Genomic DNA, 12,977 nt, shown 5'->3' on the forward strand with positions numbered 1-12,977 from the left:
ATTGATTGATTGATTGATTGATAAAACTTAAGCATCCATTCCTCCCAAAGTCCTAATCCTAATGAAAAGCATAAACTTTATATAAAATGAACCAATTCTGCAGGTAATTTCAGTTTCCTGATGGCTATAAAAAGTCGAGGTTCAACTTGCTTATGAACTAAAAATAAATGTGGCGTATAGTTGACTGTGTATATAAGAGAAAAACCAAAATAAATGACAAACCTGTGCACCATATTCTTGTTTATTTTCTCCTTTCCGTCCCTCATCTTCCTGTTAACACTTTCCTTCCTCCGCCGCCTCCTCTCTGAAAGCCCATTCCTGCAGATAAAGGGTAGACCCCTAATTTACCATCTCCTCTGTTCCCACAGCCTACCAACACTCCCGCTGAGATCAGGGGTCAAACTTAAATGCTGCCAGACTATCTGGGAATCTTGTGGGCAGTTACATTTTTGTTCAGCTGAAGTCAAATATAGTCATGGGTGGCAACTGCTGAAAGTGCAGCTCAGTAAACAAAACTAAAAAAAAACCCACACACCCATAATCAGACTTTATTGACACAAGTGCAGCCATTAGCAGGAGAAATAATCAAAGAGGTTCGGACAAAGGCCCCATTTTCCCCGTCAAGGTGTTGGAGCAGAACATCAATGCTTCTTTGATTACAGCCTGAGCATCACCTTCAGAGCTGCACAACAAACCATTAGGAGAAATGTTTCACTTGCAGCGGATTTCAATAACTCAGTTTGTGCAGCTTGTTTGCAAAAAAGTCAAGCGGAGGGACATTCCAGCGAGACTCCTCTGCTGGAAGGGAGGACGCCACGGGAAAACACGCTGGATTAAAAATAAAATAATGCTGGGGCATTCATGCCAGACCCTCCAAGCAGCGCGCATTCTTCTCATAAGTGCCCTTCATTGATCGAGGCGGTCGGCGGCGGAGCGCTTCGTTTTCAGCCCCGTCCCTCCGGCTCCGGCTCTCGTCCCAGACGGACCAGCGAGTCAACAGCTCTGGCTGCGTTTTTAAGTGCTTCCCGGGTATTCGTCTTCGCGTTTGCCCCGGCGTTCCTTCGCCCGCGTTAGCATTCAGTCTGCATAGGTCAGCCTTTGTGCTCACCCGCCCGCCACGTCGCGTCGTTACAGTTCATGTTTGGGTAAACAAGTGCAGAAGAAAGTCAATCGAAGCTGAAATCGAAGTGCACACACACACGCACACACACCCACACACACAGAACCTGTTTGCCAAAAACACCGAGCGACAAGGATGGAGAAGAGGAACTTGGAGGTGAAACAGCCGAGAGGTAAAGATTTGTGAGATCAGGTTAAAATAAGTCAAAGTGAACCAAACATGGAGAAGCAGCATTCAGTCGCTCAGCACCTTTAAAGGGACATCTATGTATGGATATCAAATATGACTTAAAAGAAATTGGACTTCATAAAGTAGGACTCTGTCTCTTTAAGAATCTCCTGCTCTTTCTGAAACTCCACCTTCAGGAAGTCATGGCTCCTCCATTAACCCTTTAACAACGTTTTTATCAGCGTTTCATTGAGACGTAGCTGCTATGATGAGCTCAGCAGATGCAAAGCTCCACCAGGTGTTTGCTAATTGCTGCTAGCTAGTCTGAAGGAGCAGAGTGGGAGATGCACAGAGAACGCTCTTTGAGGAAACGGCATCAAATTGGAATTACAAAAATAAATTCACTTACAGGAAACATGTCAGTTTAGAGAAAACTGATAAAAAGTTTTTGGTTCTAGGCTGAGTTGGTTTTTCAATTGTATCAAAATTTGCGAAACTGCAATAGAAACACTCTTTTCTCATCACACGAGTCACCTGATCAACAACCGGATGTTACTACTGGCAGAAATTATGAAGTTCAAAACAGGAAGTTGTAGGAGGAAAATGGCGCTGCTTGTTTTTAAATGACTTGCGTGTGAACAAACGTATTCAAGTTTAATAGAAACGCAGCTGTTTCAAAACTGTCTTTTTTGATGTTTGTTGAATATCAGAAAATTTTGCGCACATCTGTAATGGAAACACAGCTAATAGCCAAGCATAGACCAATAAAGGGTTTGTCTTTGTGTGTCTTCATAAATCCCTCAGCGCTTATCTTTGCAGCCAGATTACAAAAGACAAACGAGATTGGAAATTTGAAATATCATACCAAACAGGAAATAACCAAATCCCGTCTGCAGGGATGATCCAGGGCTGATTAAATGAAAAACTTTCCTCGTTCTGAGTTTCTGCTGACCTGTCTGCTTTGTCTGTCCTCGTTTTCTGCCTGTTCCAGCGCCAACATAATGAGTCACACAGTTAATTTAAAAACAAAGCAAACAGTTGTTAATATCCAGATTCAGACGTTCATAAATCAAAGACTGAAATAATCAGGACAAGATTTTTATGTTGCGGTAAAGCAAACTGCTCCATAATCTGACATAACGGTGTGCAAAAAGCAAATTAAATTTTACAAATATAACCTTAAGAGAAGCTGAATGCAGCATAATGAGATGCATAAATCGACACAAACAATAAATTACATTAAAGAGATCCTAAAATCATGAGATCACATTATTCTGCAGCCAGAAGCCAAGGCTTAAGGACTCCATTACAGGATTTACTTGAGAAGGTAAAAATGAATCCGTGAAGTAAAAAAATGTGCTTCATACAGAAACCAAAACCCTGCAGGTAGAATGTCACAAAGCCCTGCAAAAACAAGCTTCTATAAGATCATTTATCAAGAATCCACAGATGAAGGTAAACATTAAAAAACTTTCTTTTTCATGGGGTGTATTTATCATCCACCTCTAATCCTCGAACCTGGAGCTTTTCCGTGTTCCTCAGCCAATCAGCAGATTCAACGTCCCGCCATAAGTCACTGGTTTTCCCCAAAAAAACGACTTCAGAGCCGTGAGTTTATATGCAGGTTGGACAGACGGCAGCTCTTCCCATGAAGAGCTGCATCAATTCACTGCAAAAACACAAAATCCCAGTCTAGGTTCTACTGCCAATGTCTTCGTTCACTTAAAATAAGAAAAAATTAACATAGAAGCAACTTCTCATCAAGATATAGGAGCTTGTTTTAAGTCAATAACTCTTGAATACAGATGAAAAATTCCTAGATTCACTTATAAGACATTTTCCCCATGCAATGAGTGAAATAATTTCCCAGTGGAACTAGTACTTTTGCAACTATATTAAGTAATTATTTACCTAAAGCAAGCTCCCTCATATTGTGGAAAACTTACTTGTAAGTTAGTTTTGAAACTGGACCAACATACTTTGTAAGATTTTGTGTTTTTTTGCAGTGTAGCAGCTCAGTTACATTTCTTTTATCTTTTTTAATCTGTTGCAATAATCCTAAACCCACAGGATTAGGTCCTGTTGAAGCTCAGACATGTGAGAACATGCTCTGTTTGTGAACTCACCTTTTAATATTCATGGGACTGGTGGATAACTCTCCATTGGTAAGATCAAGACTTCTACACTGCAAAAACACAAAATCTTACCGAGTATTTCGGTCCAAATACGTTAGCACACCTGAAATAAGACAAAACTACCTTAGATACTGGAGCCTGTTGTAAGTCAATTATTCCTTAATATTGATGATAAAAGTCACAGGCCCACTGGCAGATTATTTCACTTTTAACAATAATATCTTTCTTATGTGTAAATAAAATAATCTGCCAGATTATTAAGGAATTATTGACTTAAAACAGGCTTCTATATCTTGCTGAAACGTTCAAATGTAGCAGTATATTTGCACTAGAAACTAGACCAAAATCCTTGGTAAGATTTTGTGTTTTTGCAGATCTTCGCTCTCACACTCAGTGAGTCTTTCGTACCTTTTTCCAGCCGTACGCCAACATGTCCTTCGCTGACCTTTTGACAGGCGCGCCGCTGCCGTATCTCCTGAGCAGCAGACGCCTAATTATTCCTAAAAAAAGAAGCGGCTGTTATGAACCAACAACAAGCTGCTGAGAAGCTCTCGATGCAAATTAATCAGGCCGTCCGCGAGCGCCGAGAACAAAAACAAGTCCGTCAGAGAGCAAGCAGGAATATCACAGGAAGCTAAATTTAAACCAGTGGAGGACTCGGCATCATCAAACTGAGGAAAGGCAGAGCGACAGCTTGCTGTGGCTTCAAAACTTTACCATGCTGGTACTTAATGTTTGGACAATATGGCAATGTAGTAAAGACGGTTTAGGTAAAAAAAAAGAAAAGAATCACTTTTCGCAAAAAATGTCTTAGGCCATTATTTCAGCAACGTGACAATATTCATAGTGTACAAACCACAGGTGTTCAAAATGGGGTGCCGGGGCCATTTTCGGCCCCTGGACTGATTTTGTCCGGCCCCCAACCGCAATATAAGAATGAATGAATTCTGGTTTCTCTCTGTTGTCTTTTGTTCTTGTTGCCATAAGAGTCCAAAATTTGATTTGGCATAGTTTAATTGTATTTTTTTAATCTTTTACAATTATTTTATTTTATTGTTTTTATGGTTTTTAATATTTTTGAACTATTGAGCACCCAGCCATTTTGAATCATGTTACATTTAAATATTTATTGTGTGTCGCTGTAAAGTTTTCTGTCTGGCAAGTTGAATATTTTATATATTTTCTCTCTTTTTTTTAATCGTGTCCAAATTAAAAAACAAACTGGGAGACTTTTATTTAAGAATGTGCTAAAACCATTCAATGTTCTGCATCTACGATTGGATCGTTGCATATAGTAAAATAAAAAACAAACCAAAAAAAATCACGCTTATTGCATCCTGTAGGGTAATTGTAAGACACGGTGGTGGCAGCAGCATGCTGGGAGGATGATTTTTTCCTGCAGAAATGGGAAGAAAAACCTCCTAGAAGTTGCAGAAGGTTTGAGACTGGAACAGAAGAAATTAACTCAAAACATTTTTTTTGTGTTTGAATGGCCCAGTCAAAGTCCATATCTGCATTGAATTGGCACGAGTTGAATACAGACTGTTTCCGACCTATTCGCCTGAATTTTGGTCATTTTGTAAAGAAAAATGGAAAGGTTGTTGGTTGTACTGATGTAAGAAACTTGAACACAAACAAACTGCAAATCACTTTCCTTCAACTTGACGATTAAAAGCCACTTTGTGTTGGTCTGTTGCATAAAATCCCAATAAAATACCTTTGAGGTTTTTGTTTGTAGAGTGAGACGGAGGCGTATAAATACTTTTAGAAGTCACAGTAGATTGATTCTGTTGGATTAATTTGTAAAGAAAAAATAACGTTAACATGCATTCAGATGTCAAGAGCATTCCAAGATTGTATCAAGCTAAAACATTAAAGAGTTTTAATATTAAATAGCACAAAAAGCATGTTTATTTAAAAAGCTTTCTCAGAATTTGATGACTGATGTGGTTCTTCTCCAGAAAGTTGCTTGTTCTCTGTGGTTTTTATGATGAAGAGCTTCTCTCCAAAGACTCCTGGCAAACACACATTCTCTGAGCGTTTACATGGAAACTATGTGTTTGAATCAAGAACAGAAAGTTAGAGGATGCCACTGTGAGGTGTGTGTTCTCGCTCCTGTGTGTGTGTGAGAGAGAGAAGCTGTGTGATCAGAAGTCTTTGAAGAAGAAAGGATCTGTTCGCTCTGTAAGTCTTCATTCCTCCAAACACACTTCCAGCCCCGGAGCCATTCCTCTGATATCACACCAATCTGCCTCACCTGCCTGTCCGGGCCGCTCCTCTTTAGCTGTCCTAGTTATCCCGTGCCGCTCCTCCATAAACTGACTCCACCGCCAGCCGATGAAAAGCCGTCGCCGTCAAAGGGCCCCCTGGGTGCTCAGGCTCCAGTTCTCCCACAATCTGTCTTCCTGCGCCGTGGTTGTGTGTGAAGGTGTGATTTGTGAGATTTTTGAGGAGCAGACGGCGTTGAAAGATGAACTTTGGTAGGTTGCTGTCACGCAAGGATTATCGTCACTCAACGACAGCTGAAGGCATCGATGTAATGTCAGGATTACACTGGTTTTCTGGAAACAACAAAGAAAAAACCATGAGGTGTGCTAACAAGAGAGGATATTAATGATGGAGTCACATATACTCAAAAAATCTGGATTTTATTTTAACCTTCATTGGTTCCAAGAAACGTACATTTTGTACATAAGTGGGAACCTTTCTGAGCATTTTCTTTCCAGGTACTAATTTAAAGGGGACCTATTATGCAAAATTCACATTTTGCATATTTTTGTGCTTCCATTTGGTTTCCAACTACATCTAAAAACAGTGAAAGTGCTAAAAAAAAAAAAATCTAGCAATTCTTTTGGCAACAAGTTATTGATTTTTTTTTTAAAAGTAAAGTCAACTCAGCTAGCACTGCCTGTTACCTAGCAACCCCAGCACAGTTCCATACGTTACCTAGCAACCTACGCTGAGCTCCAGCATGTTTGGTCAGCTGGTTTTATCGCTATTGTGTGCTGCTAGAAAAGATGAGTGTTTTGTTGTTGACTTATCATTCTTGTTGGTTGTGCAGGAGGTTCCACTTCTGCTTTTCAAAGATGTGTAGTTGTATCCTTGTTCATCTGTCTGCAGCAGACGATGAGTTGGGGGAGGCATTAAGCTAAACAGCTATTTAAAAATTCTTAAAAATAAACAAAACAAATAAATACAATGAAGGGCAGATGATCAGCTCGAGATAAAAGTTTAAAATATTTCTGATGAGTCGAACCTGGACTTAATGAACAGAACCTTAAAAGTCCAAGTGTATTTATATAGCACAATGACTACAACCTCAGCTGACTAAGTTTGGCAAAAAGAACAAGGCAACTACAAAAATGGCAGAAAACACTACAAGCTAATAATATAAATAAAAACCAAGAAATATTTAATTTTAGCTGCAGTGATTTCCCCCCACAAAAAAACTCAATTCAGTGAAGTACTAATATCCCCCTTTTTTTGTAACTAGTGTTGAAAATGGATATGCTTTCAGTCTGGACTCAAACTGACCTTTAAAACACAACCATAAACCCTGTTCTGAACTAAAATCCTTTAAAATGGAACAATAAAGTGAAATAGCATTAGCAATCTGAAATCCACCACTAATTTCTGATTAGTGCTTCCTTTTCCATGGAAAAGTAGCAGTTTCCTCACTTGACAGATAAAAACTGGTCTGATAAGATAGAGTGCAGAAAAGATTAGAAACAGCTGCTGGACTGTTGGGAATGATGCTGAAGAAATTTATGGGAACACTTTTTTTTTCTGGCCAAACATATTTTAGGGAAAGTTTTCAAAAGGGAAAACCGGTTTTTATCAGGATGCTAGGGCTCTGAGGATCACCAGGCAGATTTAAGGCAGAGCTGTAATTGTGGTTATATACTGTACACTGTTGATTGATGCTGGACAGCAGCGCTGCTCAGAGGAGCATTAACAAGCTTTCACTTCATAAAGCCTTCGTCTTCCTGCACTCTATTTAAACTGTACCGTAAACGGCGTTTAGTCACGCTGGCTGCGTTAGAATGTGAGAAATGGGACCAAGTTGTCCCACATCACATGCACTGACTCAGTCTGGCGGTGATAACGTCCCTGCGCTGACATGTTGATTCATCTGTTGCTGAGGGAGACGTTTCCAGACCAGAATCAGGATTTAATTAAATCCAAAAGGAGGATTTCTGGACTCTAAGTGACGGGATGGAGGCGTGCTCGCTCCGTCTGCAGCTCCAACACCTCGGGGTGTTTCTCTGCTGGTCGAACTGCTCCTCCTCGCTCACTGTAGTTTATTGCTTTCACGGTAACCGCACTTTGAGTCCCGCGCCCTCACACTGACAGTAAATCAGTTCAGGAATTATCAGCGCCAGAAATACTTCAGATGTTTTCTGCAGCACGCTTCGAGATCCCATTACAAACTTTGTGCCTTCATGAGAAACTTGGGAAGGAAATTAATTATAAACACATTTAAAAGATCTAAACAAGAACCAATATGAAAATACGACTGCAGGAGGGAAGGCGCAGAGGACGACCTCTGACCTTTTAGCAGAAGAGCAGCAGAAAACGTTACAACTCATGACGAATAAAGAAAGCTTTGTCTTCTACTGCAGCAGTTTTACATTCAGTGCATGTGTATTCTTCTATATGTTTCTAAATCTGCAGATAGTTATCACAAATACTTTAAAATAAAGGAGCACATCTTGTAGAAATCTGATTTTGTTCTTCCTTCTGCACCTTTTGCTGCCAATTTCTCATACGAATGCAAAAAATGAGTTTACACTCAGTCTATTTGGATGTAAAGTGACAGGAGGCCCTAAAACAGCTAAAACCTCATTACCCTAAGAATGATTTTGTGCAAAAAAATTTTATGAACATGTTTTGAATCGCTGACAGACTGATCCTAACTTGCTCAAGGAAGCATAATAGGTCAACTTTAAAACAAATACTGAACTCACTGGAAACATAAAATAAAAATTTCAATTTTCTGTGATTTTTTTTTCTGTTCACAGCAAAAGCAATCTCAAGATTTACTGATCAGAAACTCAAACTAAAGGATAAATCAACAACAAAACACTTGTCTTTTCCAGCAGCCATTGCACAGCGTGTACAGCAGTAAAACCAGCTGACCAAACATGCTGGGGGGCAGCTTGGGTTGCTAGGTAGCGAGGCAGAACTCTGCCGGGGTTGCTAGGCAACGAGTGAAACTCTGCTGGGGTTGCTAGGTAACGAGTGGAACTCTGCTGGGGTTGCTAGGTAACGAGCATTGCCTACTGCTGGACAGTGACGTTACATTCTGACGGTTTTTGAAACAGCTCATTTTCCAGACACCAAAAATCATTAACTTATTGCCAAAAATCATCTGGGTGTTTTTAAAAGCAGTAGAAACCCAAATGGTAGGACAAATACATGCTAAATGCAAATCCCCTTTAAATGATCATGACTTCATCATTGATCATCAACTCCAGCAGGTCTACGGATCTTCACTTCCGTTGCTATGGAAACGATACAAATCCCATTCTCAGCAGAAATTTAGGAAGTCGCAATAAATGTTAGGAATCTGGTGACACAGGTTGTTCATTGTGGACCTCACAGAGGGGTTTCTCTGCCGTCGGATAATGGGAAGCTCTGACGGTTTTCACAGCTATGAACCGGCGCAGTGTTCGCTCAGGCCAGAGGAATGTGTGAAACTGGCAGATTGTTGCATCTGTGAACAGTTGGGGACGTGTGAACGGCATTTCTTCTCCTTTCTCTACTTCCATTGTTCCACCTTCTGGTTCGTCAGCCCTGGGTTAGTTCATGTTTGCAAATATATTGTTTTCCTGCATGTTTTAACCACCTTGGAAACGTGAGGCTCCAGACAGGTCACAGTAAAATAGAATGACTGTGTGAATCACTGTGTGAGCAGTCAGGAGGAGTTACGTGTCAGGAAAGAATGGGGATTTTATGATTTGATCCGGGGAAAAAACAAGGGGGATTTTCTTAATGTGAGTGGACATGCCATAGTGTACGCTCTAGCTTTTTACAGGCAGTGAATTTGTGGTTGTTGACAGAATGTCTGATTTGAAAACCTCTGCAGAAACAGACAGTTAGGTCTCTTTCACTAACTTCTAGATGCATCATAAAGAAGTAAATGCATGAAATACCTGGAAAGATTTTGCCGTTTCAGGAAAAATTAACGACATGTGTGGAAGATGATCATTTCAGCTTTACTGCAGAATGAACTGAAATCAAGGAGGAATTTTAGTAAATTAAATTAAAAAAAATTAAAACTTCACATTCTGCAGTAAAATAATTTCCAGATTAAATCATAGTTCAGACAAAGACACTTAAAAATATTATTGTGGTTCAGTATTCAAAGATTTACCTATTTGCACATTTCTCTGTGGAACAAAGCTATTAATTATTTTCACATAACTCGTCTGTTTGTGGATTGGACTGACAAGCTATTGGCCCAAATCTTTTGAGCAACCTGTTCCCCTCCTCGCCTGTGGGAGCGCTGAAGCAAGAACCAGAAGAAAATAACACAAAAACCTCTGAAGAAGACACGGAGCACAACTTCCTTCTTCACAAATGTAAACAAACATGGAGGATCATCAGGATTTTTCTTTTGTCTTTGACAAAACACTGCAAACCATTTCTCCCACCAGTGCTGGAATCATGCGTTTGTTTTGGTTGCATTTACCCAGAATTCCCTGCTTCCTGCTTTTGGAGCGATCTCCAGTCTGCTTGGTGTTCACATATGCATTCAAACTGCAACAGAGTTAATTTTAACTAAATTTGTAGACGTCTCAAAGTTCACTTTGTGGAGTTTGACTGCGCGTTCACACCTCCCCAAACGAACCAAACTGGAGTTTTATTAATGCGAATTAAACAGGGCTGGTGTGATGAACCATTAGTGATTGTCTGAAAAGTTTCTTTTGAAGAAACTATGGTGTAAACACGAGAACATCTGATATACACAAGCGCATATTGATATGAAATCAACTGGTATTCTTTGCAACGAGGATTTGCCATGGAAGTTTTTTTAAGTAAATACTATGAAAATGTGGTATTTTTAATCAATGTTACCATGTTTCCCATAAGGACCAAGCGATAGGGCAGCACTGGCTTTAGACGTCACTGAGCCCATTCACTGTCCAGCTCTGTGTAGTCCGGTAGCTTATCGCACTAACTCCCAGTGGTCTGCCCTTTTGCAGGCTGACTGACTAAAGCAATAACTCCAGCAGCTGTAATAGTGTTAATCAACTTCTTTCATCTCAACAGCAGATTTAACAAGAAATGTTAGCTGCCAGATTTCCTCATATAAAGTCTGAGGCTTTTTATTTACTCCTACCAGACCTTTATTCATCACAACTCTTTGGAGTTTGTCCCAATCACGGTCAATGAATGATGGTTTGTAAAAAATGTCTCTCTGATTGGTTTTATTGTTGGTTTCCTCAAAAGTAAATGAGGTGAAAGGAATGCCTGATAAAGATGTCATGTCTGGAGGAACTGAAAACTCCCTGATTGTGAGTAAACATGATTCCTGACCAGAACTGGACATTACTTTCCTGCTTTCCAGAGTTTGAAGGGCAGGAAGCTCTCTTAACCAGCTCTTAACATTTCTGTCCTGCTGGTGTGATGAGAGACTCGCTGACAGATCCCTCACAGCCAACACACACTCCCAACACTCGACACTGAACCCAGCATTCCTCGTGTCCAACTCATCGGCCGGTTTTGTTTTGTCAACAGTTCGCCCAGCTCTCTCACCTGAGCTGCTGTCATACCTGTTCTCCATCATCTTTCTGAAGAGTCCATCCAGCTCCTCGGGCTTTTCTCCCACCCACTCACAAACCGCCAACCTCAAGGAGTTATTGTCCCTCCCCATACTCCAAACCCCCGCCGTGGGGACGACAACGCCAAGATCTCTGACCTTTCCCAGGATTCTCCTCGGCTGCCAGCCTCTGGATAGACTTTTATGCACCATGAAGGTCTTTTATCTCACATCTGCAGACAAAAGCACATCATAGAGTCAGAGTTGATGCTTCTGACAGATTTCGGGTGTTGCATGGTGACTTTACTGCAGCTTCTCGTCTGTGATGAACTCCAAAGTGACCACATTTGACATGAAGGACTTTTATCACCGTAGGGGCTTCAGTTGGAACAACTGTCTAAGTTGTGGCCAGAGAAGGTTAAAACAGGCCTCTGTATTCCTGCTTGTAGTTCAATAATAACATTTTAATCTGATGAATCACAAGGTTGCTGTGAACTAATCAAGATTAATTAATTGTTAAATGTTTTTGTTACAAATCAATTGTCTTTGATTATGTGTTTATCGTTGTTTAGTTTAGTTTTTAAACTAAATTTTTAGTTTAAAAACTAAAAATTTAGTTTTTAAACTAAAAACTAAATTTTTAGTTTAATTCTGTTGCTTCAGTCGTGAATTGCTGCGTGTAAAATGATGCTTTGCTACGTTGTTTTGTCTACAACAGTAAATTAATTTTTGTGTTCTTCCTGTGGAGGAGAGTGGAGACGTTTTCACAGATTACTTTTTAAGAAACGGAAGATTGGCTCTATAGAGAAACAGCTGAAACAGAAAAGGAAATTACACCCAAACTGCAGAACAGATGATGTCCAAAAAACACAGGAACATGTTCAAAACATTTATACCGTTAAAAGAATGTGAATTAAAGCATTCATTTTGACAGCCCTAGTATTTTCCATCTTCACTTCTGTTTTCTCTGCAGTGATTTTAAGCCTTTTATTTATCATTGCACAAAATCTCACAGTTCAGCTTCTAAGATATTATTTGGATATATTTCAAGAAGCTTACTTAGCTTAAGGCGTTTCCATTTTCCACTGTATTTTTAGGCCTGAATAAAACAAGGCAAAGTTGTGAAAGAATCAAACTGAAATTATAAATCAATCCAGTATCGCCTGGTAAGTATGCCACAGTACAACGTAATCAACTTTGTTTTAGGACATTCGTGTTTTTGATATGTGCAACAGGAGTGAATGTAGTATTGGTGGTCAGCTGAAAGGTCCATGGATTGTTCAATTAAAGGAAGATATGTAAACAAAGTCATAACCCAAAGATCAACCAGCTCTGCCACCTTGGTGCTACGCTCTCCTGTATGCCAGACGTACCAAAACTAGTGTATGTTTGTACGTCTAAAACACTTTTTTCCAGATCTTACTACTGGCGGAAATGACAAAAAAAAGAGTTCTTCTGGTGGAAGCACACGAACGGAGGACTAGTGTTCAGTTAACTCCAATCACTAATCACTCCAGGATGGATCAATATCACTCAGGATTTGATCCAGATCTTCGTTTCCGGTGTGGCAGAGAGAGTTATGGAAGTTGTAACAAAAAGACAACACTGGAAAAAGTTACTCGACATACAAGTTTAATGTTTTTGGTAATAAAAACAATACAAAATATCTGTGCCACCACCATAAGTGTGTTTATATATATATATATATATATATATATATATATATAGAACTTTATCTTTTTTTTTTTCAAAGCAAAAGCGTGTTGTCACTGTATGCTGCAACACACAC

At 39.8% G+C, this 12,977-nt stretch overlaps 1 long non-coding RNA gene across 1 annotated transcript in view; it reads right to left on the reverse strand.

The window, feature by feature from the left end:
- Nucleotides 1–228: 228 nt before the first annotated feature.
- LOC106938578 (uncharacterized) overlaps nucleotides 229–12,977 on the reverse strand; it is a 46,972-nt gene continuing 34,223 nt past the window's right edge. Inside the window, exons 5-8 of the long non-coding RNA XR_001422655.1 lie at nucleotides 11,202–11,421; nucleotides 5,681–5,984; nucleotides 3,832–3,923; nucleotides 229–318 (exon numbers count right to left, since the gene is read on the reverse strand). This is a non-coding gene — a long non-coding RNA (uncharacterized LOC106938578). The remainder of the gene's footprint in view (nucleotides 319–3,831; nucleotides 3,924–5,680; nucleotides 5,985–11,201; nucleotides 11,422–12,977) is intronic.

This window comes from Poecilia latipinna, unplaced genomic scaffold (assembly GCF_001443285.1).
Source record: "Poecilia latipinna isolate Pla-1442-1.1 unplaced genomic scaffold, P_latipinna-1.0 Scaffold2632, whole genome shotgun sequence".
Taxonomy (NCBI): domain Eukaryota; kingdom Metazoa; phylum Chordata; class Actinopteri; order Cyprinodontiformes; family Poeciliidae; genus Poecilia; species Poecilia latipinna.